Below are 27,107 nucleotides of genomic sequence, written 5' to 3' on the forward strand. Positions count from 1 at the left end.
AAAACTATGTTGAATAATAGTGGTAAGAGTGGACACCCTTGTCTTGTTCCTGTTCTTAGAGGGAATTCTTCCAGTTTTTCCCCATTGAGAACGATGTTGGCTTTGGGTTTGTCATATATGGCTTTTATTATGTTGAGGTAATTTCCTTCTATGCCCATTTTCTGGAGGGCTTTTATCATAAATGGGTGTTGAACTTTGTCAAAAGCTTTTTCTGCATCTATTGAAATGATCATATGGTTTTTATCCTTCAAGTTGTTGATATGATGTATCACATTGATTGATTTGCGTATATTGAAGAATCCTTGCATCCCAGGGATAAACCCCACTTGATCATGGTGTATGATTTTTTTAATGTGCTGTTGGAGTCTGTTAGCTAGTATTTTGTTGAGGATTTTTGCATCTATATTCATCAGTGATATTGGTCTGTAATTTTCTTTTTTTGTGACATCTTTGCCTGGTTTTGGTATCAGGGTGATGGTAGCCTTGTAGAATGAGTTTGGGAGTGTTCCGCCTTCTGCAATATTTTGGAAGAGTTTGAGAAGGATAGGTGTTAACTCTTCTCGAAATGTTTGATAGAATTCGCCCATGAACCCATCTGGTCCTGGGCTTTTGTGTGTTGGGAGATTTTTAATCACTGCCTCAATTTCCGTACTTGTGATTGGTCTGTTCATGGTTTCTATTTCTTCCTGGTTCAGTCTTGGAAGATTGTATTTTTCTAAGAATGTATCCATTTCTTCCAGGTTATCCAATTGATTGGCATATAGTTGCTTGTAGTAGTCTCTCATGATGTTTTGTATTTCTGAGGTGTCCGTTGTGACTTCTCCTTTTTCATTTCTAATTCTGTTGATTTGCATCTTCTCCCTTTTTTTCCTGATGAGTCTGGCTAATGGTTTATTAATTTTGTTAATCTTCTCAAAGAACCAACTTTTAGTTTCATTTATTTTTCTTATGGTTTCTTTCCTTTCTTTTTCATTTATTTCTGCTCTGATCTTTATGATTTCTTTCCTTCTGCTCATTTTGGGGTTTCTTTGTTCTTCTTTCTCTAATTGTTTTAGGTGTAAGGTTAGGTTGTTTATTCGATCATTTTCTTGTTTCTTAAGGTAGGACTGTATTGCTATAAACTTCCCTCTTAGAACTGCTTTTGCTGCATCCCATAGGTTTTGGGTTGTTGTGTTTTCATTGTCATTTGTTTCTAGATATTTTTTGATTTCCTCTTTGATTTCTTTGGTGATTCCTTGGTTGTTTAGGAGTGAATTGTTTAGCCTCCATGTGTTTGTATTTTTTGCAGTTTTTTTCTGATAATGATTTCTTTTAACTTTCATTATTGTTACATATATAGTGATATTGATAATGATTTTTAATGTGCAACCAGAATTGAGAATTATCAGTACACTGTGTGTAGGGATGTGTGTGTGTGTGTGTGTGTGTGTGTGTGTGTTGTTTTTTTGCAACATGTAAGAACACTAAAATGTTAAGAAAACTATAACTGGGTATAATTTCCCCACTTCAATGCATTTTATACTTTTGTGTGCTTTTATATTTTTCTACCCCACAATTATTATTATTTTTAATACCCCCCCAAAATTGGTAATATTAAAAGGGGAAGAAGAAACAATTCAAGCTCAAGTTAGACCAACAGAGCCAGAGAAGCAGCACAAAGAGTGAAACAAGTTGCCTGAGAGGTATTAAATACTTGCCTTCAAATGGTAGCATCTCCTCCCCAGGCTCCAGTTTATGTATTAACAGCTGCCTGCCTGTTTACTTGCTCTTCCATTGGTCCAGACAATGGAATTAAATTAATTTACTGAGCCATTCCAAAAATGACACATCAACAGTAGATAACATATGCATATATAGGTACACACACATAGAATAAGTTTCTTTTATACACACATAACTTTTTCCCTAATTTGAGATCAATCCTTTCACTAACCTATCTTTTTGCCTTTGGGAAGACCCTATTTAAGATTCACAAAAGGTAGAAAATAAAAAATGCATTCCGAAAAAAAAATAGCTCTTCAAGGAGTAGTATGATCAATGATCTTTCCATGCACCACCTCTTGGCTCCATTTCCACTTAGAAGATGTAATATAGCAGGATGAACGGGACCCTTAATATTTTATCAGGTATTTCTCTAGCAGTTTATGATTCTAGAATTCAAATTAGATTTTTTATTATAGAATAAGGATTTAAAACCATTAAAATTCTTCCACTGCAGAGCTGCTGATAATGACTGATCATTGAAGTAACAGCCATTATTCCCAAGGCAACACTCCCACCATATCAAATTCATTTAATGACCACAGAAATAAGCTTCTTGTTTCCCTTATTACCTTAGAGTCTTACCATTTATTCCAATAGAGAGACAAACTTAAAAGGAACAAAGTTCGCGCTCTACTTTTTGCCATTGATAGAATGTATAATATGCATTGAACTGAATATGTAAGTTCTAAAATGAGCCATGTTAATGAATTTATTAAAACACTGAGTTATTAGGTGACTTGTGGGAAATCAGGGTAAGCCCATCATTACTGAACACAGAGCACAAACCAGAATTTAAAGAGGAAGGAAGAGATGATAAGATACTCACTACTGTGCATGCTGAAAAGACACAGGATTTGATGATTTACATAGCTGTCCAGAGCCACATAATTCAGCTGGTTGTTTATTGAACTCTTTTGTTCTTCTTGAAAAGATGACCTCGAGTTTTTGAATTTACATGGCCAAAAAATACCTAGCTTTTGAAGAAGGGTAAATTCAATTTGTTAACAGACCTATTTTTAGAAAATAACTACAATTTTGCAAACTTTCAAGGCAGATACTATCAAAGTCAGCTGAAAGCCAAATAGTTGCTGTCATTTCCTCAGCGTGAGTCATGAGAACCAACTAGACTGTTTGAAGACCAGGGATCTTTCAGAAACCCAATCACCCTAACCTTGGCTGATGTCTCAGACAGGCCTTAGATTTGCCAGGGGATTTATGAGACTAGTTAACAAGAAAATCTTTCGATCAGTTAAATTCAGTGTTCCTTCTACTGCTGTTATGCTTGTTCTGTCTTGAAGCTGCTCTGGTCATCTAAGCCTTCCTACTACACTGCTTTTAGCCTCCTCCCTGCTGATCCAATGCCTATCCAATGCCTCTCTCCCAAACCTCTCAACAGTTTCCCTCCAGACCATGGAAAATAACCTTTTTTACATTATCAACAGTGAATGTTCTTCATGGATATTTCTTCTCTTGAATCTTTCTCAAATGGGTGCTTCTTACACTCCACTGACCCCTAAATTGTGTGTAGAATTCATGTTCTCCTTACTCCTCAATGTTATTTGAAGACCTTTTTCTTTTGTCCTTGTGTAACACATCCTTCTCTTGGTATAATCAAGGAACGTTGGTATGCGTTCATGATCAAAGGTGGCTTATATGGATAATGCAAACCTCAGAAGGGTGTAGCCTTCTTTTGAATGTATTCACTATTTTTTATCATTCCATCCTCCCAATTAGTTTGGAAATTATATATTGCTTTTGTGCTTTTTAAAATTTAATAGTTAAACTAGAGATTACCACATGCCTCCTTAATTCACCACAGTTGATTTTAACCTTCCAGGACAAAGCAAAGGCCTGAGAACACTTTAACTACACTTATCCTCATTCCAACTCATATCTCTGCATGTACTTTATTTCTCTAGCTAGCTAGCTAAATCCTAAACACGAGACCTTTTAATTATTCTTTTATGCAATGTTCATTTAATGAACATTTTAGTGCTCTTCATTTCTTTCTAAACCTCTGACTTTCCATTCATGATCATTTTCCTTCAATCTGAAGAACCCTTGTTAGAATTTCCTTTTTGTGTAATTAACTCAGCTTCTGTTTATTCAATGTTTTCTATATATTTTTTTCTCATATCCAAAGGATTCTTTCACTCTGTAGAGTCTACTAGGTTAGGTGTCATATTTTTAATCACCTTGAAGATATCATTCCGCTGTTTTCTCGTCTCTATTTTTGTTTTTGAGAAGTTAGCTATAACTCCGTTATGCCTTTAGGTAATGTCTCTTTTCTCTAGCTGCCTTAAAATATTTTCTATTTGATTTGTTTGATGCAAATATTTGAAAAGATAATGGCTGACATTTTCTAGAACTGATGAAAGACAGCAATACACAGAAGTTCAATGAATCCCATTGAGCTAGATAATAAAGTAATACACATCTAGACATTTCATAGAGAAATTGCAAAATATCACTTTTCATAGTTGCTAGTTTTATATTTTTAGATGATGCTTTTATTAATGTATGTGTATAGTCTATATATTTTTAGTTGTCTTCAATGGGAGGGTTTGTCCAAATTATCTAGTCTGGTATTAGTGACCTTTCTTATCTGTAATTAAACTCATCTTGATTTTGAGCCTCCATCCTGCTGGGTAGTGAGGTAGGTAATTTAAACTTCATCTACCTGCTAGGTAATTTAAACTTTAAACTTTCCAGCTAAAGGCATCTTAGTCTCTTTAGCTTTAAAATAGTAAATTCAGTCTCTTTTAGAAAAATTTTGTCTTTGGGGTAAAAATTGAGTGCTTTAGAATTCCTCCTCACCCCCTCTACCCAAGATGTAATCAGGTGTATTTGGAAGATTATAAATCCTTAAAGAAATGAGGGAGGTTCTTTGAGTCCACATGTATAATTTTAGGTTAGAGTCTGGAACTAACTGAAGTCCCTGGGTAATGAATCAGTTGGTGTGTTTTCTAGACACAATCAGGGTCTGATGGCCCCACCTTAGCTCTTTAGGGGGCTGCAGATTCTCTGAGTCTCAGCCACTTCCTCCATCTTGCCCTCGGATGAGACCACTAAATCAACAGCCTCTGCTGTGGAGTCACCCTGTTCCTTGCCAAGGTGGCCCCATCACAGGGCCAGCTGTCCTCTGCTTGGCTATCTTCTGTGTTTCCTACATGAAGTACACTGGGCTTTCTCAATCTTCCATACTACACATGAGTCATGGAACCCCTGTCTTTTCCAGTGCTGCTCTCTTGCTCCTGAGTCGTTTTAGGTGTGGCCCTATTTGAATGTAGGTCAAATTGAAGAGGTCTCCCTCATCTACTGCATATGCCTAGACAAGCTAGTCACTAGCTCCACTGTCTTCTGATTCCCCTATGCCCATCTAGATGTACCACTATGTCTTCTGAGTCCCAAGATTTGACCTGAAAGGGTATGTGATGATGCTAACTTCTGACCCTACTTAGCCTTTCTTTCCTCTCCAAATTTCTTAGGTGGAAACATTGCTCCTTTTCTTGACTGTTGGTTGCTTCCAGCCTTAAATCCTGTTTTTTTCCATCTTATGATAGACTTCCTATCCAGTGCTTCAAGCCTTGCTTTTGGTATATAAAGAGAAGTGTTCACTTGTTTGTTTAGAAATCTCTTTTCACACTTAATAAATTCTCACCATCAGATGAGTGTTTTGCCAGAGATTCCAAAAAAATCAGCTATGAATATTCTTCGTTTTAGATGGAATCTGCCCTGTTTCTGAATACGAACAGTTTCTGGACAACAATGTTTACAATCAATGAGATTATACTTGAAAATACCTCAAATATAGTAAGCTCAAAATGGAATAATTAGTATTGAGATGTGTAAAACATGCAAGTTTCTTTTATTTTCCATAACGAATCCAGTGTTGTTCTTGGGTACCCATCCTGGTGAGCGGTGCAGGAAGGCAGAGAGAAGAGAAACTAGCCAGTTTAAAGTAGCTCATTCTCTTCCTTTTTTTTTTTTTGGCCGCACTGCGTGGCTTGTGGGATCTCAGTTCCCCAACTAGGGATTGAACCCAGGCCATGGCAGTGAAAACCGGGAGTACTGACCACTAGACCAGCAGGGAACTTCTTAAAATTGTTTCTTTCAGCTTAAGCACCTCATTTATCTTTTCCTGCTCCTCCTCCCAAAACATAAGCTCTGGATTGAGTGGAAAGCTTAAAGGTCCTCGAGCAGTGGAGTAGGGGATGGGGAATGGTTCCAGATGTTTCCACATCAAAATGGGGCAGCCATTTCAGAGTTAAATCTGCAGAATGAAATCGCCAAATTTATAGAAAGCCAGAGATAGTACTAACATCCTAAAGAATCCAGAGATTCCTATGTGCCCTGTGAAAAGTTGTAAAATGTGGCTGATAGTGAAGTTGTCAAGGGATTGCTACAGAAGAGACAAGCAAAAAATGTGGTGAGAACCTGCGGGCAGATTCCAAGAGGAATCACATGAAAGTCTTAGCCAGATCTCAGAGGGCCAGAGGCACCCGTAAAGGTTGAAGAAAGGCCTATTCACACAGAAGCTGACCGAACTCCCCAGAAATATTCCCCACACTGAGAGAGAAGACCAGGAGTTTCATCAGAAGCAGATCTCAATAGTAGAGTCCCCTGAAGAGCCAGGGCTAGGCCTTTCCCTTCGCCATCACTGAAAAGCACAGCTTTCCTGTCAACTATATCCAGACATTTCCTTTGGGAAGAAGAGAGGTAAGAAAAGCAGAAAGACTAAGCATTTGTCCAAAAGGGACAGTTTTTAAGAAAAGAGATTCTTCTCTTGAAGACAGTCCTCTTTTCTTGAAGATTCTTGAAGATAATAAAATATTTCTAAAAACAAATATACATTTACTTTTCCATCACTCACTGGTATATGAGTTTATGAAAATGCTCAGAGCACTTGTAGAGAATAAAGAAACTATAGTTTTCAAGTTTTATAAAACTTGAAATACAGTATACAAATTTCAGTACCATTCCACATTTTTCAAATTTATTAACAGTTGTAAAATATTTGCCTATAATTTATTTTTTTTCCCACAGCTATTTTTTCCACCTTCATCTGGAATTTCATGTGTTTACATTTTCTTTTTCCTTTTATTAAAATTAATTAACTAATTTATTTATTTATTTACTTATTTATTTTTGGCTGCATTGGGTCTTTGTTGTTGCTCCTGCAGGCTTTCTCTAGTTGCAGCGAGTAGGGGCTACTCTTCATTGTGGTGCGCAGGATTCTCAGTGCAGTGGCTTCTCTTGTTGTGGATCTTGGGCTCTAAGTGCATGGGCTTCAGTAGTTGCAGCACATGGGCTCAGTAGTTGTAGCTCACGGGCTCTGGAGTGCAGGATCAGTAGTTTGTGGCACACGGGCTTAGTTGCTCTACAGCATATGGGATCTTCCCAGACCAGGGCTCAAACCCGTGTCTCCTGCATTGGCAGGCAAATTCTTAACCACTGTACCACCAGGGAAGTCCCATGTGTTTGCATTTTCACCCTCATACCTTGATAGGTTAAACTAGTGAGTTTTCTATTTAATAAAGTTTGTTTTCAAGAAAATAGTTATTAGGTTACATATTTATTCTATTGTTTCTAATTCATTAATTAGTACTTTTATTTGTTCCTTCTTTTTTTGTTAGGTTTAGTTATTTTCCCTACATTGGAATTCAATATTAGTTTGATTTATTTTAATTTCCTTGGTGTGTGCAGGCAGAAAGAGAGATCCTGTGTCTTTTCCTCTTTATAAGAGCATTAATCCTATCATGAGGGCCCCACCCTCATAACCTAATATAACCCTTATTAATTCCCAAAGCCCTTACCTCCAAATACCATCACATTGAGTACTGGGGTCTCAACATATAAATTTGGGAGAAGCACAAATATTCAGTCAATAGCAATATTATATTGGAGTTTCTAGCTGCTGCAATAAGACTAGAAAAGGAACAAAAGGCATAAGATTGGAAAGGAAGAAATAAAATGGTTTTGTTTGCAAATGACATGATTGCCTACATAGAAAATTAAAAAAAAAAAACTGACAAAAAATTCTGGAATTAAGAAGCAATCATAGCAAGTTTGTAGATACAGGTGAATATATAAAAGTCAATCACTTTCTTATACACCAGCAATGAACAATTGGAATTAAAAAAAAATTTTAAACCATATGTAACAACCACCCCAAAATTAAATTCTTGGATATAAATATAAGAAAATATGTTCAAAAGCTATATGTAGAAACAACAAAATTCTGATAAAAAAATCAAAGAGGCTCTAAATAAACAGAGATATTCCATGTCTATATATTAAAAGACTCAATGTTGTTAAGATGTCATTTCTCCCCAACATGATCTATAGATTCAATGCAATCCCAATTAAAATCCCTGTAAGCTATTTTGTAGATACTGATTCTGTAGATACTGAATCATTTAAATGACTCTAAAATATACAGAGAAAGACAAAATACCTAGAATAGCCAACATAATACTGAGGAACAAAGTTGGAGGACTCACACTACCTGGTTTCAAAACTTAGTTTAAAGCTACGACAGTCAAGAGAGCATGTTCTCTCTTCAGCAAAGTGGTTTTGGGAAAGCTGGACAGCCACATATAAATCAATGAACTAGAACACTCGCTCACACCATATACAAAGATAAACTTAAAATGATTTAAAGACCTAATTTAAGACATGACATCATAAAACCCCCAGAAGAGATCATAGGCAAAACATTCTGTGACATAAATCGTAGCAATATTTTCTTAGATCAGTCTCCCAAGGCAAAAGAAATAAATGCAAAAATAAACAAATGAGGGACTTTCCTGGTGATGCAGTGGTTAAGAATCCTCCTGCCAATGCAGGGGACACAGGTTTGATCCCTGGTCCGGGGAGATTCCCACATGCAGCGGAGCAACTAAGCCCCTGTACCACAACTACTGAGCCTGCACTCTAAAGCCCATGAGCCACAACTACTGATGCCCACGTGCCTAGAGCCCATGCTCCACAACAAGATAAGCCATTGCCATGAGAAGCCTGAGCACTGCAATGAAGAGTAGCCCCCACTTGCTGCAACTAGAGAAAGCCCCTGCACAGCAACAAAGACCCAACGCAGCAATAAATAAGTAAATAAATTTTAAAATAATAATAATAATAATAATAAACAAATGAGACCTAATCAAACTTACAAGCTTTTGCACAGCAAAGGAAACCATAAGCAAAACACAAAGACAACCTACAGACTGGGAGAAAATATTTGCAAATGGTGCAACTGACAAGGGCTTAATTTTCAAAATATACAAACAGCTCATAGAACTCTACAACAAAAAAATCAAATAACTCAATCAAAAAATGGGCAGACTTAAATAGACATTTCTCCAAGAAGACATACAGATGGTCAATAGACACATGAAAAGATGTTCAACATCACTAATTAGCAGACAAGTACAAATCAAAACTACAATGAGATACTACCTCACACCAGTCAGAATGACCATCATTAGACATTTCTCCAAAGAAGACATACAGATGGCCAACAAACACATGAAAAGATGCTCAACATCACTAATCATCAGAGAAATGCAAGTCAAAGCCACAATGAGGTATCACTTCACACCAGTTAGAATGGCCATCATCACAAAGTCTGGAAACCACAAATGTTGGAGAGGGTGTGGAGAAAAGGGAACTCTCCTGCACTGTTGGTGGGACTGTAAGTTGGTACAGCCACTATGGAAAACAATTTGGAGGTTCCTTAAAAAACTACAAATAGAACTACCATATGATCCAGTCATCCCACTCCTGGGCATATACCCAAAGAAAACCATAATCCCAAAAGAAACTTGTACCATAATGTTTATTGCAGCACTATTTACAATAGCCAGGACATGGAAGCAACCTAAATGCCCATCAACAAATGAATGGATACAGAAGATGTGGCATATATATACAATGGAATATTACTCAGCTATAAAAAGGGATGAGATGGAGCTATATGTAATGAGGTGGATAGAACTACAATCTGTCATACAGAGTGAAGTAAATCAGAAAGAGAAGGACAAATATTGTATGCTAACTCACATATACGGAATCTAAAAATGGTACTGATGAACTCAGTGACAAGAACAAGGATGCAGATACAGAGAATGGACTGGAGAACTCGAGGTATGGGAGGGGGCAGGGGGTGAAGGGGAAACTGAGACGAAGCGAGAGAGTAGCACAGACATATATATACTACCAACTGTAAAATAGTGGGAAGTTGTTGTATAACAAAGGGAGTCCAACTCGAGGATGGAAGATGCCTTAGAGGACTGGGGCAGGGAGGGTGGGGGGGACTCGAGGGGGGGGAGTCAAGGAAGGGAGGGAATACGGGGATATGTGTATAAAAACAGATGATTGAACCTGGTGTACCCCCCAAAAAAATAAAAATAAATAAATAAAAATAAAAAATAAAAAAATTGACAGAAAAAAAAAAAAAAGTCCACAAACAATAGTGCTGGAGCGGGTATGGAGAAAAGGGAACTCTCTCTCCTACACTGTTCGTAGGAATGTAAATTGGTGCATCCACTATGGAAAACAGTATGGAGGTTCCTTAAAAAACTAAAAATAGAGTTACCATATGATCATGCAATCCCACTCCTGGGCATATATCTAGAGAAAACTCTAATTCGAAAAGAAACATGCAACCCAATGTTCACAGCAGCACTATTTACAAAAGCCCAAACATGGAAGCAACCTAAATGTCCATCTAGAGATGAATGGATGAAGAAAATATGATACACACACACACACACACACACACACACACACACAATGGAATACTACTCAGGCATAAAAAAAGAATGAGTAATTCCATTTGCAGCAACATGGATGGACCTAGATTATCATACCAAGTGAACTAAATCAGAGAAAAATAAATATCATTCGATATCACTTACATGTGGAATCTAAACCATGATACAAATGAACTTATTTACAAAACAGAAACACACTGACAGACATAGAAAACAACTTTATGGCTACCAAAGGGGGAAAGGAGGGGGAGGGATAGATTAGGAGTTTGAGATTAGCAAATACAAACTACTGGATATAAAATAAACAACAAAGTTCTATTGTATAGCACAGGAAACTATATTCAATATCTTGTAATAACCTGTAATAAAAAAGAACATATATATATATGAATCACTTTGCTGTACACCAAAACTAACATAACATTGTGAATCTACTATACTTCAATTTAAAAAAAAAAGCAAGAAACAGGACAGAAGTAAATCTGACCATACCAACAATTTTTTTTAAATGTTAAAAAAAAATAGGTTAAAAAGAAGAGGATGGAAAAGATACACCATGTAAATCGTATGCAAAAGAAAGCTGAAGGAGTTTTATTAATATTAGACTTAATGGACCTCAAGACAAGAAGAATTATCATAGATAGAGAGAGACATTTATAATGATAAATAAATCAATCCATGAAGAAGACATAGCAAACCTAAAATGTAGGTGGCTAATAACTGAGCCTAAAAATAGATGAAGCAAAAGCTGACTGAACTAAAGTGACAAACAGACAAATTTACAAAGTAGAAATATCAATTTCCTCTTTAATAACTACATAAAAATCTAGGAGGATGTGGAAGATCGAAAAATATTAACCACTTTAACCTAACTGACCTTTATAGAACAGTTTATTCAATAACTGCAGAACTCACATTCTTTCCACATGCACATAGAGCATTAACCAAGACACATCTTATGCTGGAACATAAAACAAGCCTCAATATTTAAAATCTTAAATTTTACAGAACATGTTCTCTAAACACAACACAATTAAATCAGAAGTTGATAACAATTAGACATTTAGAAAAAGCCTCAAAAAACTTCTAAATAACCAAAGAAATCATAAAGAGTTGATAAATATTTGAAACTAAATAAAAATTAAAATACATCAAGATGTTTTGGATGGAGCTAAAGTGTACTTACAGGAAGGTTATCAATCTGTCTTCAAATTTGCTTAATTTTTTATATTCTGCCATTCAAATCTACTGTTGAGTCCCTCTAGCAAATTTTTTTCGTTATTGTACTTTTCGTGGACATTGCCTGCCATATCAGTAAACAAAGGATGTTTCAGCCATCAGTCACGGCAGGCAGCTACCCCCCACTGCGCATGCTGAGGGGATTCAGGATGGAGAAAAACAGGGTACTGGCCCTAAAGAGTTAAGGTGCATATCAAAGGAATGATTTCAATGAGCCCAGACTTTTGCACCTGTCCATACACAGAAAAGCACAAAATTCATTCACTTGAGATGTTTGGTTTTCTTTAATTAGCAGCAATCTTTTGATGTTCAACTACCAGGTTGGTTGGTTTGAACTCCTATGTGTTCTGGCTCCTCCCTTACCTCTTCAGTGTAGTCCCCAGAGCTATCTGAGAGATTGCTTCCTAGAGTCAAGTCCTCAGCAAGTTTGCAGAATAAAAGCATTATCCTCAACTTTTAGGTTGTGCTTTTTTTTTTACCAGCAACATTTCCAACTTCCAATTCAAAGGAATTTGCATTTGGCTTTTCTTTATGATTTCTATCTCGTTATTGATATTCTATTTGATGTCACACTGTCCTCATATCTCCCTTACATCTTTAATCATGCTTTCCTTTAGTTCTGTGAGCATATTTATAATGGCTACCTTGAAGTGTTTTTCCCTTAAATCTGACATCTACTTACTCTCACAGACAGTTTCAGTTGTATGTATAAGTCAAAATTTCCTTGTTTTTTGCATGCCTCAAAGTTTTTTGTTGAAAAAATAGACATTTTTCATAATATATTGCACCAACTACAATACTGCAATACTGGTCCTCCAAGCCGCTTTCCAGGGCTGTTTTTGCTATTTGCTTTTTTGTTTTTTTTAATTAAGTGGGTATGGGTACCAAATTACTTTATTTGAAGGAATGTTTCTAAGGAACGAACTTAAGTAGATGTTTTGGTACAACTTATAGAAAAAGTAAAGGTAACGCAAACACACACGCACAGCCTTGGTGACCAGGGAAGTCACCCCCATGGCTACAGGAAACCATCCTAAGGCTTAGCTCGCGTTGTCACTGTTTCCCAGGGTGTGCTTGTCAAAGAGATACTCTGCCTTGCCAGAATCAGGAGGGCTCCCTCTTGCACGAGTTGGTTACATGGTTACTCAGTTCTCTAATGGATTTCACCTAGTCATGCAGGTAATGGTTTCAATGAAGTCACACAAATGGGGGTCATTTTCATCAGCGGCCATTTTGTGCAGTTCCAGTCATGACTGATTCACATTTTTTTCCAAGTGTAGCACACTTACATTCAGCCCATTCTCCCAATCTTCATGGTCTGGTTTCTTGACGTCCTGAAGGAAGATCCCGCCACCTCGTTGCTTCTGCAGCTTCCTCAGTTTTTAGCACGCTCCCTCTCCTCATGAGATTGGTGAAGAAAGTATTTGACAACGTTCTTCAATGCCACATCACCATGATCAAACTAGTATGACATGGACAGGTAGCGTAGAGCTCCAGGTTGATCCGGCGCTTGATAGCGGCCTCCAAGTCCTAGCAGTAGCTCTGGTGCACCTGCGAGGGGTCTGTGGTCCTCACAGCGGGTGGCGCTAGAGTGCGTGTGAAGGACTTTGAGGCTGTGAGGAGGCGGAATCCCTCCAAGCACTGTTGAAGCAGGAAATCGAGGCAACTCTCCAGCGAAGACTGTTACTTGTTTTTGTTTATGTAAAGAAAAGCCTTCTTTCCTTTACTCACTACTCACAGAATACTTGTGTATTCTCAGTACTATTTTACTTTTAGTCACCAAATTTGAGAGTTTTCCCCACAGCAAGTAACTGTGCAACACCAGTTGGGTGTCCTACAATTTAATTCAATTCTATCTACCTGGAGTCAACATCAGATCCCACAGGTTAAGGACTCAGTCTCACAAGACTGCCCCCCGCTCTCTCCCCACCTCGCTTTAGATACCAATCACCAAGTTCAGCATATTACCTGTGCTTCTGAAGGACTGGCTGGCTATATATCACAGGGTTCCACCACCTCCTCAGGTTTGATTAATTTGCTAGAGCACCTCACAGAACTCAGGAAACCAGTTTACTTACTAGATTACCAATTTATTACAAAGGACGTTAAAGGATACAAATGAATGGCCCGATGGAGAGAGATGTAGAGCAAGGTTCTAAAGGGTTCCAAGTTCAGGAGCTGCTGTCCCCATGGAGTTTGTGGTATGCCACCCTCCTGATACATGGATGCATTCTTGTTCACCAACCTGCTTTTCAACCCTCTAATTACCCTAGTTAGTTCCCCTGACGACCAGTCCCCATCCTTAGTTTATGTAGAGCTCTTCGAAAATTTTCCTAACATGAACTCAGGTGAGTTTGAAAGGGTTTGTTGTGAATAACAAAATGCACCCATTTTACCTTTATCCCTCTAAAACTATTGCAGGAATCAAAGGCAAAAAACAAATAAAACAAAAGATGCCCCTACTGCTCTAATCATTTTGGAAATTACAAGAGTTTTGAGGGCTGAGAAGCAGAAAATACAGACAAGCACCAATATATATATTTCTTATTATATCACAATATCACAGGCCACTCCCTAGTTTTTGAACACAGAACCCTTACAGCATAATGATCATACCTATGGTGTGCTCCAAGGACAGAGAACAAGATAAATGCAAAGGGCCAACATTGCCAGAACAGAAAGTTACTGGACCCTCATCACTCTATCATATAGCAACCATTGCAACATCTCTGAGCCTTCCCAAGCAGCATGCCTCACTCCTTTCCCATCCCATATGGGGAAAGGTAGTCATCCCATTCTTCTCCCACTCTGCACATTGGAAACATGCAGACCCTACCCAATCAGCAGGTGACTTACAAGTCCCTTTGTTCCCTGGCTATAAAAACAGACAAGCAACCCACTGGCTTGTCTGGCTAGCAGGAAGTCAGCCCACTGTTCTAGCAATGTCCCTTCTCTTTAATAAATCCTATCTTCTTTATATTCTGCCTTATGTCTGGAAATTCTTTTCTGACCTGTGGTTGGACTACTGCAATACCTATCAAAGCACTTACATTTGATGTAACATTTATATCATAGAACAGTTCTATCAATAGTTTTGTTAAGTAACAAAAATTCAAATGAGGAAATATAAAGATCTAGTTGGCTTCATTAAATGATTCATTATATGGGCACCATCCAACCTAGCAAATAGAAAGGAGCTTTGTCTAGCTGCAGAAAAAGGAAAGGTTTTCAGTTTTTTTAAGGCAGAGAGGGAGCAAGAAAAAGGAAATTATTACCAAAGAATGCATTGTTTTAGGTAAGGCCACTCTCCTAATGGGAATAGAAGGAACTACTGGTCAAATATCTCAGAGCTAACAAGAAATTTCAGGTTGACTCATTAAAGGTTACTCTCCTGGGGGAAGTTGTAACTGCAATTAGGTTAGGTATTAAGTCTTGGTTTGCTGACATGGGGCCTTAACACAAGTGACTCCATTTCAGACCTGTTGTTTATTTTTAACAGAACCAACACAAATATACCTAACATTTGAAGAAGCCAGTGGAGGGTAGGGACAGATTTAAAGAAACAACTAATTCATCCTATAAAGTCATTATAAACATTTTCATATTCTTGCACTAGTTTGATTATTTTTTCCCTTGATCTATTGCTATTTATACCTTACGATAAACTTGTGCAGAACTACTTAGCACAGAAATCAGCTTATGGTTAGCTAGATCTAGTTCCTCCTTAAGCCAGTCATTTTCCTTAGGTATTACATCCTGAGGAGGCTTTACCTCAATCTCCCAATACATTTGATGATCAGTATCAGTATTATAGGACACATTGACATGTGGCAGTTGAATCTTTCCAGCAACACCACATTGCCATATAGTCAGTGCAATTCGGCCTCACCACAGAACAAATCGGTAAGGATTACAGGGGTGTATGCTTTGCGTTCCCAACAGAATTTAGCCTTTCCCATATAACAGATGTTATTAAAGACAAGTATCATTACAACAGGCCATGGCTTGGTCTTATCTTTGTTAATTCAAATTAAATGGAGGGAGAAGTCAATCACCCTTCCCACCTCGTAGGCTTGTACTGAGACTGGTTTTCATTGTGTATAAACATAGCAGAGCCTATCTTCCTCCAAAGGGAAGGACATGAGCAGTATTTAGAATAGTTCCTATCCCTAATAACTATGCTGCAGGGTATGTTTTATTTCAACTTATTCTGAGAGCAAGTGCAGTCATTATACATTGGCGTAAATTATGAGTGCCCACAGAGAACTTCCGTAAGCTCAGAGGCCTTAAGATTCCCATAGGTGCTCCCTTGAGGCTCAGGGACTAGGATAGAAGGTCATTGCTTCCTGGCCACTTCAGCCTCCATCTGTATTAAAATAGTCAAGAGGACCTGTTGGGTTAGGGTGGTGCAGGCCCTTTCCTAACCCTGGGTTCTAGTGTTACTGACCGTTATTTGTTGAGTCGGCCTAATCCAGTTTGCTAGTGCTTCTTTATCTCCCCAAGCTGCCTCTTACCCTTTGCCTTCTACCTGGAAGAGAACTCCTTCTAATCCACCTATTCTAGTGAATAAATCTTCTTTCTCTGAATGCTGCTCTTTATTAAAAGTAAACTCCACTTGTCCCAGTATACCTAGACTGACATCTATCTCCCCTTTTCTGACTTGTGGGCCATTGTTTAATCCACCATGCATGTTGCTGCTGCTCTGTATTAACAGCCTGGGTGCAGTTAGGATACATAGTTTGTACCCAAAAATGTTGGGAACCTCGTAATGGGGTTAGTTGGACAAAGCCAGCTGTAATTTAGCTTGAGTATGTTATGAGTCCTCCCACAGCCTTCCTGTCTAAGGGTGGGGCTGTTCCCCAGGGGATCTCAGATCCACCACATGATGCCCACTGCTTTAATCTCAACAGGAACCCACTGTTTTTCCCCATTCTGCTTATAGCTTTCCATCCACAAAAACCAGGGTGATTGTGTTTGTGCATAGCACACTGTGGCATGTTGGGCGTGCTGCCATTGTATTCTGTCCATTATAACCAGGGACCTTTCTAAGCATTGCTCATTAAGGTTTATAGCTACACAGTACTCAGTCTGCTGGGAACCATCCACCATAGGGCCTGAAATTCCAGTAGGAAGCAGTTCTCAGAAATTCCTTCCCAAGTGATATCTTTTATAGTACTGATAGATGGAGTCTGAAAAATAGTCAAAGATACCGGAACATTATTAGGGCTTGATTTAGTCAGTAACATTGATCCTGCTCATCACACATATCCTATAATCAGAATGTCTCCCAGACTCAGGTTTGTAGACTGCCATTTGACTTTGGCAGGTATCAAAAGCAGGGGTGGTCTTGGCAAACATAGCTTTGCCCTTCTGGGCATCTGGTATAATTATGCTAAGAGATAATATTATTCTCTTGCTCTCAGCCTCTCTTGGGGTCAGATTTCTCTCATTGCATAACCCAGTTATACACTCCTTTACACTCAGCTATTATTTCTCCTCTCATTTGTCATTTATTTTTACCCAAACTTTTCCACATTTGGAAGGGACATTAAGTTCGGCCACCGTGCTGGCCCAGATTGCTAGCAGCAACACTAGCCTAGCAAGTGCCTCCCCCTCAATTTGTTTCCTGATTGGCTGGATCATTTTAGTGAAGTCTGGTCTCCCTGCCAACTTGCACACACGCACACACACACACACAAACACACACACAGTGTTAAACCTCTCATATTGCTCCTTAAGGAGTGACAGTTTGGGATATGCCCACAGTCACCCTGGGATGACCTTGCTTTCTTCCTCTCTTTCCCTGACCACACCCAGATGTTCAACTCCACCAATTGCTGGTGAGTTCTATTTTTTTCATCAATGTCCTGGGGCATAAATTGCTCTATAAACTAATCCAATCAAACTGTACCGCCTTTAAAGAAATAGCTTCTGAAGTTAGTGTTCTGTATTTTTTTCTGCCTCCAAAAGGAGTCCTCCCAGCTGTCCTGTTCCTCAGGCCTCTCTCACAAACCAACCAGCCTACCTTCTGATCTGTACCTTTTTTAAATCCACGAATCTCTACCCAATGCCTCTCACCACAACCTCTCCCGTTCAGGCCCTTAGGCTTGAACTTCTCCAAACTCTGTTACAAATGAAGTCATTCCCTTTGGGAAAAGTTTAGGAGCTATCTGTTTTATGGCCCACTTGTCTTCCCAGGAAAAATTTCTGAGCCCAAATGTTGCAGAAAACCGATCCCGCGAGAGACCAAGCACCACACTCAGAGGGTTGGAGAACTCAGGTTTATTGAGCCGGCGGACCCAGACGAGCTAATGCTACAAAATTCTGGGGCCCCGTTTCAGGGGAATCTTTTCCTTTTGTAGGTTAAGGCATATAGCTATAATTGGCACAGACTGATTGGTTGGTTTAAACAAGGCTCTAGTTGAGTTTGGCACAAACTGATTAGTTACATAATTACTATAGATTAGGGCAGTTACAGACTGAGGGAGTTGCTATGGGTTACACACAAGGGGGGGGGGGGCGGTTTCCAAATAGAAACTTACATGAACAGAAGCAGGACATTCCATATTTATCAGAACATCTTAAGGTTACAGTGGATAGCTAGGTCATCTTGTTCTTATTGCAGCACAGCAAGCAGTCTTTTCAGAAACAGAGCTAGCATAAAGTTATAAACTTCAAATTTTCCCCCATCACAAGCTCTGGAGCTGGGCTTGGGAACAATGGCAAATTGCTCTTTGAGTGACACCCCTGCTGCAAAAGCTGAGTTCTCAGTGACGTAGGGGGAGGCAGCAGCCCAAGATCCCCTCAGCTTGCCTCTCTTTGCATGGAACCATTGCTCCCAAGCTGTGGCAAGGACAGTTGGACCCCAGTCTTATCAGCATGCTGTGACCAAGGCCCTGGATTGCTCTTAATTCATATAATAGTCCCTACTTCCTAAGTTAGCAGTCATTTAAGTCATTAATACGTCACTGGCATATTAATACGTCTATGGCCATACCATAGACAACCACACACATTCCTTTGATATTAACAGAATGTCTCAGTTCATTCTCTTTCTGCCTACTGCCATCAGGATGTCCACACTTATAAATTATTCCCTCCTAACAACCAAAAAGTCTTCAGTTAACTTAGTGTAAGTTGTGGGAAGTTGGCTTTCCTGCCTCTTTCCAGTGGAATGTATGAAATATTCATATCTTCACTGACATGCAAGACTTCTTCACAAGAAAGTGATCCCTTCTTCTCACCAGAATGAGGGATCACTTTCTCCCCAGGCTCTATTATACTTATCCATTCCTAAAAGATAGTGAAACTGAGCAGAACGCTATGGGGCCCTCCTGGGTACAAAAGCCTTTCCATGTTCCCTGTTTTCTTGCTTATAGGAAAAAGGCTTCTTAGGCTTTCCCTGCGTTCTGAAAGGCAGATTCAAACAGTTACTAATTAGGGAAGTGAGGGAATGCAGAAACAAAGGAAAAACAGTCGAGAAACAATAATGCAGCAATAAAGCAGAGTCTTAGTTCCTCCTCAAGGGATATACATAAAACATATCTTTGAGTTCTTCTACAGAAGCTAAGGCCTCCACCCAGGTGAAGGATGGTAACTTCAGGCTGAGCACAAGATTCTTAGAGCACCACCCTGTTACCTCACCACCAATCAATCAGAAGAAAGTCAGACACCCTTTGGCCCTCACCCCAAATTTTGCCTTTAAAAACTCTTCTCTGAAACCCATTGTGGAGTTCAGGTCTTTTGAGTACAAGCCACCTCTTCTCCTTGCTTGGCCTTTACAATAACCCATTCTCTGCTCTAAACTCTGATGTTTCAGTCTGGCCTCACTGTGTGTTGCACTCATGAACTTGTGTTTGACAACAATAGGACGTGCTACAGTTTATTATAATAAAAACAAGTTAACATTTTGAAGGTAGCAGAATATGCCATCCCAAAATATGCCTCTTTGGCATAAGGATATTTCTGAACTGTATTATTTTTAAGAAACTGTAGATATAGGAGAAGCTCTGAAAACAGAGTAGAAATACCCTTGTTTTTTGTTTTTTTCAAGAGAAATCTACATTTATAAAGGAAATCTACATTAGAAAAGGAGCCTATACCAGGAAGAGAGCTATTACTAGAGACAATTTTTTCACCTGAGAGACATATCTGAATAGCAGGGCAAACTTTATTTACCAAACACTTTCTCTTCTCAACCAACCAAGAAATGACTTTTCCTCTTTGAAGCCCCAGATCCCTAAATCTTTTGTTAGCTCATGATGGCATATAAACCTCAATCCTCTGGCTGTCTTTTGAGTCTCATATCTCTGAGGGTGTCCCATAAGTATATAATTAAAATCATTATTTTTCCTCCTGTTAATCTGTCTCCTTACTCCAGGCCCCTAAACTTTGGCTCACCCTCAAGCTAAGCCAGTATACATCCACTCCTGAGAATAAACTAGCCTCAGGGTAGAATAAAATATCCCCTGGTCTACTACCTGAATGTGCCACCCGTTCACACATCCCCTCTTCCCTGCACCTAGCTCTTTCTAGCTTTGTTTACTCTTCTCTTTTTGCCTAACTCTGGAGTTGCTTACAGACCTTATGGTCAAAACATTCTCCCTGTGGTAATAATCTACCTCCCCATTTTGCAATAGTTCATTTCCCTCTCTTGCAATAATCCTTTCAAATACAGTCTCAACTTCACTAAATCTAGATTTGATTTTTAGTCCAGTCTCTCAGTGATTTCTCTTGGTATTGCCTACCCTGTGACACCCCAAATATAGGGTTTTATGTTTTATGGTTAACCTTGAGTTAATACTCAGGATAAAATAATGAGACACCACATGGACTACAGCAGACTGTTGCTGTCCCAGCTGAGGTCATTACAGACTATCTAGCCTCCAGCCAATCCAGCAGACACAGGAGACAGTCCAAGTGAGACCTGAAGAACTTCCCAGGGGAACTCAGTAGAAGTTGCCAACTTATAGAATCATAGACTCAAGTGACTTTTAGTGGTATTGTTTTAAGCCTCTAAGTTTGTGGGCATTTGTTATACTGCAGCAGATTGATAATACATTGACAGAACACATGAATGAAAGAATGAACAAATGAATGAATGAACAAATGAATAACATCAATCTGGAGGCTGTATTCCTTTCCAAGTAGGCAAAAGGCAAACAAGGACTTTCAAAACAGATTGCAACCGGGGCTTCTGATCTGAGATGATATATAGTATATGAACTGACAAGGATGAAAATTTGACTTTTGAGTGTATTTTTGAAACTTCAGTTGCTATGGGGGTGTTTGGAAGTGTATCAAATATATCACCCACCAAAAATATGGAGTCACGATACTAAGAGGATATTAGTGAGTTCTCTGTGAGTCATGCATTCACCCTAGACTAGAAAATATCTTCATGATATTGTAAAAACTCAAAATTATGAAGGAAGTTGGATAAGTCTTTAAGATATCTTTAAAATATCGGAGTATCTTAATTCAACATATATTTAGTAAAAAATATATGAACTTTGCCCTCTATATATCAAGCATTTTGCCAGATGCTAGGATTAGACCAGAAAAGACATAGTCATTGCAATCAAGAATCTGACAGTCTAAATGTTATATAATGTATACAAAATTTTGTCCTATGTTCAACAAATACAAGTTTTAGATTATCCTTTGTTTTGTGTGGAAATGTTTATAAATTCTGATCTCTATCTTAAACATCTGGGTCAGAGTAATTCAAACTTTTCATGGATCTGGAAAGAGATAGAAATGGGGAAGATCAATGGGCTTTTGTCTCATTAAAGCCAATGCTGTCCCATACATTATTTATTTTACTCAGTGCTTTATTTCAATCTTACTCTCTGAGTTGTAATATGCTATGATCATTGTTAGTATACTTAATTTACCAAGGTCACTGATTGTGATACCACATTGCCAAAACCACTGATGAGAAATTGATTTTTAAAACTTCTTGTTTTTTCAACACTCTAAGCAATCAGAATGGATGATTGGTCAAACTAAAACTGTTGTTTTTGTCATAAAATATAAATATTTTTCTGGAATTTTTGGAGATGGAGAGTTCCTATCATTTTACATATGAATCAATAGAGAACCAGAAAGTCTAAATGGCCTTCCCATGTTGAAACAGCTAGTGGGTAGTAGAAGTGAGAAGGGGACACAGGTTTTCTGACTCTCTCATCATGAGACGTGTTCTCTCATTTATATCATGTTTTCTCTGATTGTCTAAGATTGCCTACTTTATGGTAACTTCTCCCATTCAGAATATAATATTAAAAAATGGTAATAGTAAAATATAACAGAGATGTAAATATATTTATATTCATTTATATTTTCTGGGAATGTGCTTTCAGAAAACAATAAAAGATATGCAGAAATAAAATAAAAAGAATCTGACAGTCTAGTTGAAATATACTGACAATTACAATGTTAAGTGCAATGAGAGCAGTAAGAAATTTACTGCCTGTGTAAATAAATATTTTAGGTTAGTGCTGATATCAGGTATGGCAAGATTCAGAGCTGAAATGATTTGGTTAGAATTTCATTTCTCTCCATTTATTAATTTTTCTTTCCTCTATGTTGATCTCATTCCTGGGTTCCACATGGCAGCAAGATGGTACCAACATGGTAGCAACAGCTATGGCTTCTTTGGCTTCAGATCCAAAGAGAAAATACAAGCTCTCCTTTCTAGATGTCCCAGGAAAAGCTCTTTCTTGAATAATTTGTCTATTCCTGAACCACTAATTCTGGTGGGAAGGGTGGGGGAGGAACTAAGAATGTAATTCACTGATTTAAGTCTGGATTATAAGCTAAATTTGCTGGAGTTTTGAAGTTTGGCTGTCTCCCCCATGGACTCAGTCTCATGGACTAAAAAGAGAAAGGGTGCAGATGCTCATGTGTCACCAGCCTGCAGGATCTTAGTTGCTCAACCAGGAATTGAACCTTCACCCTCTGCAGTGAAAGTGTGGAGTCCTAACCACTGGACTGCCAGGGAATTCCCACCACATCAATGATTATGCATTCTTTTCTCATGGGAAAAGATGGATGTAAACTCTGTCTTTTTTTTTTTTAAGAACTTTTATTGAGATACAGTTAACAGATAATAAACAGCATATATTTAGTGTACAATATGGTATCCCATTCTCCCAATTTGTTCCCCCCCAACCCTCCCTGCTTTCCCCACTTGGTGTCCATATGATTGTTCTCTACATCTGTGTCTCTGTTTCTGCTTTGCAAACTGGTTGATTTTTACCATTTTCTATAGTCCATATATATGTGTTAATATACGATATTTGTTTTACTCTTTCTGACTCATTTCACTCCGTGTGACAGTCTCTAGGTCCATCCATGTCTCTACAAAGGTCCCAGTTTGTCTACTAACTTTGGGTTTTGTTTGCTCTTCTTTCTCTAGTTTCTTTAGGTGTAAGGTTAGATTGTTTATTTGGGATTTTTCTTGTTTCTTGAGGTAGGATTGTATTCCTATAAACTTCCCTCTTAGAACTGCCTTTGCTGTATCCCATAGGTTTTGGATCATTGTGTTTTCATTGTCATTTGTCTCTAGGTACTTTTTGATTTCCTCTTTGATTTCTTCAGTGATCTCTTGGTTATTTAGTAGCATATTGTATAGCCTCCATGTATGTGTGTGTTTTACAGTATTTTTCCTGTAATTGATTTCTAATCTCTTAGCGTTGTGGTCAGAAAAGATGCTTGATAGGATTCCAATTTTCTTGAATTTACCAAGGCTTGATTTATGACCCAAAATGTGATCTATCCTGGAGAATGTTCCATGTGCATGTGAGAAGAATGTGTAATCTGCTGTTTTTGGATGTAATGTCCTACAGATATCTATTAAATCCAGCTGATTTATCGTGTCATTTACAGCTTGCGTTTCCTTATTACTTTTCTGTGTGGATGATCTGTCCATTGGTGTAAATGGGATGTTAAAGTCCCCCACTATGATTGTGTTACTGTCAATTTCCTCTTTCATAGTTGTTAGCATTTGCCTTATGTATTGAGGTGCTCCTATATTGGGTGCATGTATATTTATAATTGTTATCTCTTCTTCTTGGATGGATCCCTTGATCTTTATATAATGTCCTTTCTTGTCTCTTGTAACATTTTTTACTTTAAAGTCTATTTTATCTGATATGAGTATCGCTACTCCAGCCTTCTTTTGATTTCCATTTGCATGGGATATCTTTTTCCATCCCCTCACTTTCAGTCTGTATGTGTCCCTGGGTCTGAAGTGGGTCTCTTGTAGACAGCATATATATGGGTCTTGTTTTTGTATCCATTCAGCCAGTTTGTGTCTTTTGGTTGGAGCATTTAGTCCATTTACATTCAAGGTAATTATCAATATGTATGTTCCTATTACATTTTCTTAATTGTTTTGTTTTTGTTTTTGTAGGTCCTTTTCTTCCCTTATGTTTCCTGCTTAGAGAAGTTCCTTTAGCATTTGTTGTAGGGCTGGTTTGGTGGTGCTGAATTGTCTTACCTGTTGCTTGTCTGTAAAGCTTTTGATTCTCCATTGAATCTGAATGAGATCCTTGCTGGGTAGAGTATTCTTGGTTGTAGGTTCTTCCCTTTCATCACTTGAAATATATCATGCCACTCCCTTCTGGCTTGCAGAGTTTCTGCTGAGAAATCAGCTGTTACCCTTGTGGGAGTTCCCTTGTATGTTATTTGTTGTTTTTCCCTTGTTGCTTCTAATAACTTTTCTCTGTCTTTAATTTTTGTCAATTTGACTACTATGTGTCTTGGTATGTTTCTCCTTGGGTTTATCCTGCCTGGGACTCTCTGTGCTTCCTGGACTTGGGTAGCTGTTTCCTTTCCCATGTTAAGGAAGTTTTCACCTATAATCTCTTCCAATATTTTCTCAGGTCCTTTCTCTCTCTCTTCTCCTTCTGGGACCCCTATAATGCGAATGTTGGTGAGTTTAACATTGTCCCAGAGGTCTCTTAGGCTGTCTTCAGTTCTTTTCACTCTTTTTTCTTTATTCTTTTCCACATCAGTGATTATCACCATTCTGTCTTCCAGGTCACTTATTTGCCCTTCTGCCTCAGTTAAGCTGCTATTGGTTCCTTCTGAGGCAGGTTAATAACAAAAGCAGGAAAGGACAAGGCAAACATAAGAGAATGCAAGCCTCAGGGAATAAGTAACTTATGGCCTCTTTCACAAGATCCTGCCATGGGCAGCGCAGACATCTGAGCCAAGGAGATAAGGGAAAACCTAACATATGCACTCTGGCTTCTGTACCTTGCTCCTGTATAGATAAGCATAGCTATAGGCTCCCAAAAAGCACAGGAACTGGTCTATAAAAGGAGAAACTTTCCTTTGGTTCAGGGCTCAGTCTTTGGATGTGAATCCACTGGGCCTGTACCAGTACAATAAACATTGCTTCCCATATTGCAAGCCTCGGTGTCCTGCCTACCTCTACTGATCCCTCCAACACGTCTAGTGTATTTTTCATTTCAGTTATTGTGTTGCATATCTCTGTTTGTTTGTTCTTTAATTCTTCTAGGTCTTTGGTAAACTTTTTGATCTTTGCATCCAGTCTTTTTTCAAAGTCCTGGATCATCTTCACCATCATTGTTCTGCATTCTTTCTCTGGAAGGGTGCCTATCTCCTCTTCATTTAGTTGTTTTTCTGGGGTTTTATCCTGTCCCTTCATCTGGTACAAAGTCTTCTGCTTTTTCATTTTCTCTATCTTTCTGTGGCTGTGGTTTTCAGTTCCACAAGACATAATACTGCTGATACTGCTTGATACTGCTGTCTGCCCTCTTGTGGAGGAAGCTGTCTAGGAGGCTCTTGTGTGCTTCCTCATGGGAGGGACTGATGGTGGGTAGGGCTGGGTGGGCAGAGCTCATTAAGACTTTAATCCAATTTGGTGGGCAGAGCTCAGTAAAACTTTAATCTCTTTGTCTGCCAATGGGTGGGGCTGTGTTCCCACCCTGGTGGTCGTTGGCCTGAGGCCACCTAGCACTGGAGCCCACAGGCTCTTTGGTGGGGCTAATGGCGGACCCTGAGAGGGCTCATGCCAATGAGCACTTCCCAGGACCCCTGCTGCCAGTGCCATGCCTCCTCAGTGAGCCACAGCCGCCCCCCACCTCCACAGCCAACTCCCCAACACCAGCAGGTAGGCCTGGTTCAGTCTCCTTTGGGGTCACTGCTCCTTCCCCCTGGGTCCTGGTGAGCACACTTTTTTGTGTCCTCCAAGAGTGGAGTCTCTGTTTCCCCTAGTCCTGTGGAGATCCTGCAATCAAATCCCACTGGATTTCAAAGTCTGATTCTCTGGGGATTCCTCCTCCCTTTGCTGGACTCCCAGGTTGGGAAGCCTGACATGGGGTTCAGAACCCTCACTTTAGTGGGTGGACTTCTGTGGTATAACTGTTCTCCAGCTTGTGAGTCACCCACCCAGCATTTATGGGATTTGATTTGAACATGGTTGCACTCCTCCTACCGTCTAATTGAGGCTTCTCCTTTGTCTCTGGATGTGGGGTGTCTTTTTTGGTGAGTTCCAGTGTCTTTCTGTCTATGACTGTTCAGCAGTTAGTTGTAATTCCGGTGCTTTTGCAAGAGGGAGTGAGTGCACATCCTCCTACTCCACCATCTTGATCATATCTCTAACTTTGAGTCTTAATATTATTCTCAGGAAAGTCCCACCAAGTACAGCATTAAAACAAAGGGAACACATACTTTTGCAGTTTCTATGAATGAAATCTCTATTCAAATTGTAAGAGTTTACTATTAAAAATGCCTACTGGCCACCTGTATTAGTTTGCTAGGGCTGCTATAACAAAATATCACAAACTGGGGGACTTCCCTGGTGGAGCAGTGGTTAAGAATCCACCTGCCAATGTAAGGGACACGGGTTCAAGCCCTCATCTGGGGAGATCCCACATGCCAAGGAGCAACTAAGTCTGTGCAACAACTACTGAGCCTCTGCAATTGGAGCCCATGCTCAGCACCGAAGAGTAGCCCCCGATCACTGCAACTAGAGAAAGCCCAACTGTGAAGACCCAGTGCAGCCTAAAATAAATAAAATAAATAAATCCATTAATTAATCTATTAATTAATTAATTTAAAACAATACCACAGACTGGGTGGCTTAAAGGACAGACATTTATTGTCTCACAGTTCTGGAGGCTAGAAGTCTGTGATCAAAGTGTCAGCAGGGTTGGTTTCTCTTGAGGTTTCCCTCCTTGGCTTGTAGACAGCTGCCTTTTTGTTGTGTCCTCAATGTGGCCTTTCCTCTGTGCATGCCCCTGGTGTCTCTGTGTGTATGAATTTTCTCTTATAAAGACACTGGTCAGAGGGAGAAAA

The 27,107-nt window shown here is 39.0% G+C and overlaps 1 pseudogene; it reads right to left on the bottom strand.

Moving 5' to 3' along the window:
* Positions 1-12,817: 12,817 nt before the first annotated feature.
* Positions 12,818-17,420, bottom strand: LOC130848853 (ferritin heavy chain-like; annotated as a pseudogene).
* Positions 17,421-27,107: the final 9,687 nt, after the last annotated feature.

The sequence above is a fragment of the Hippopotamus amphibius genome, chromosome 3 (genome assembly GCF_030028045.1).
Source record: "Hippopotamus amphibius kiboko isolate mHipAmp2 chromosome 3, mHipAmp2.hap2, whole genome shotgun sequence".
Lineage (NCBI taxonomy): Eukaryota > Metazoa > Chordata > Mammalia > Artiodactyla > Hippopotamidae > Hippopotamus > Hippopotamus amphibius.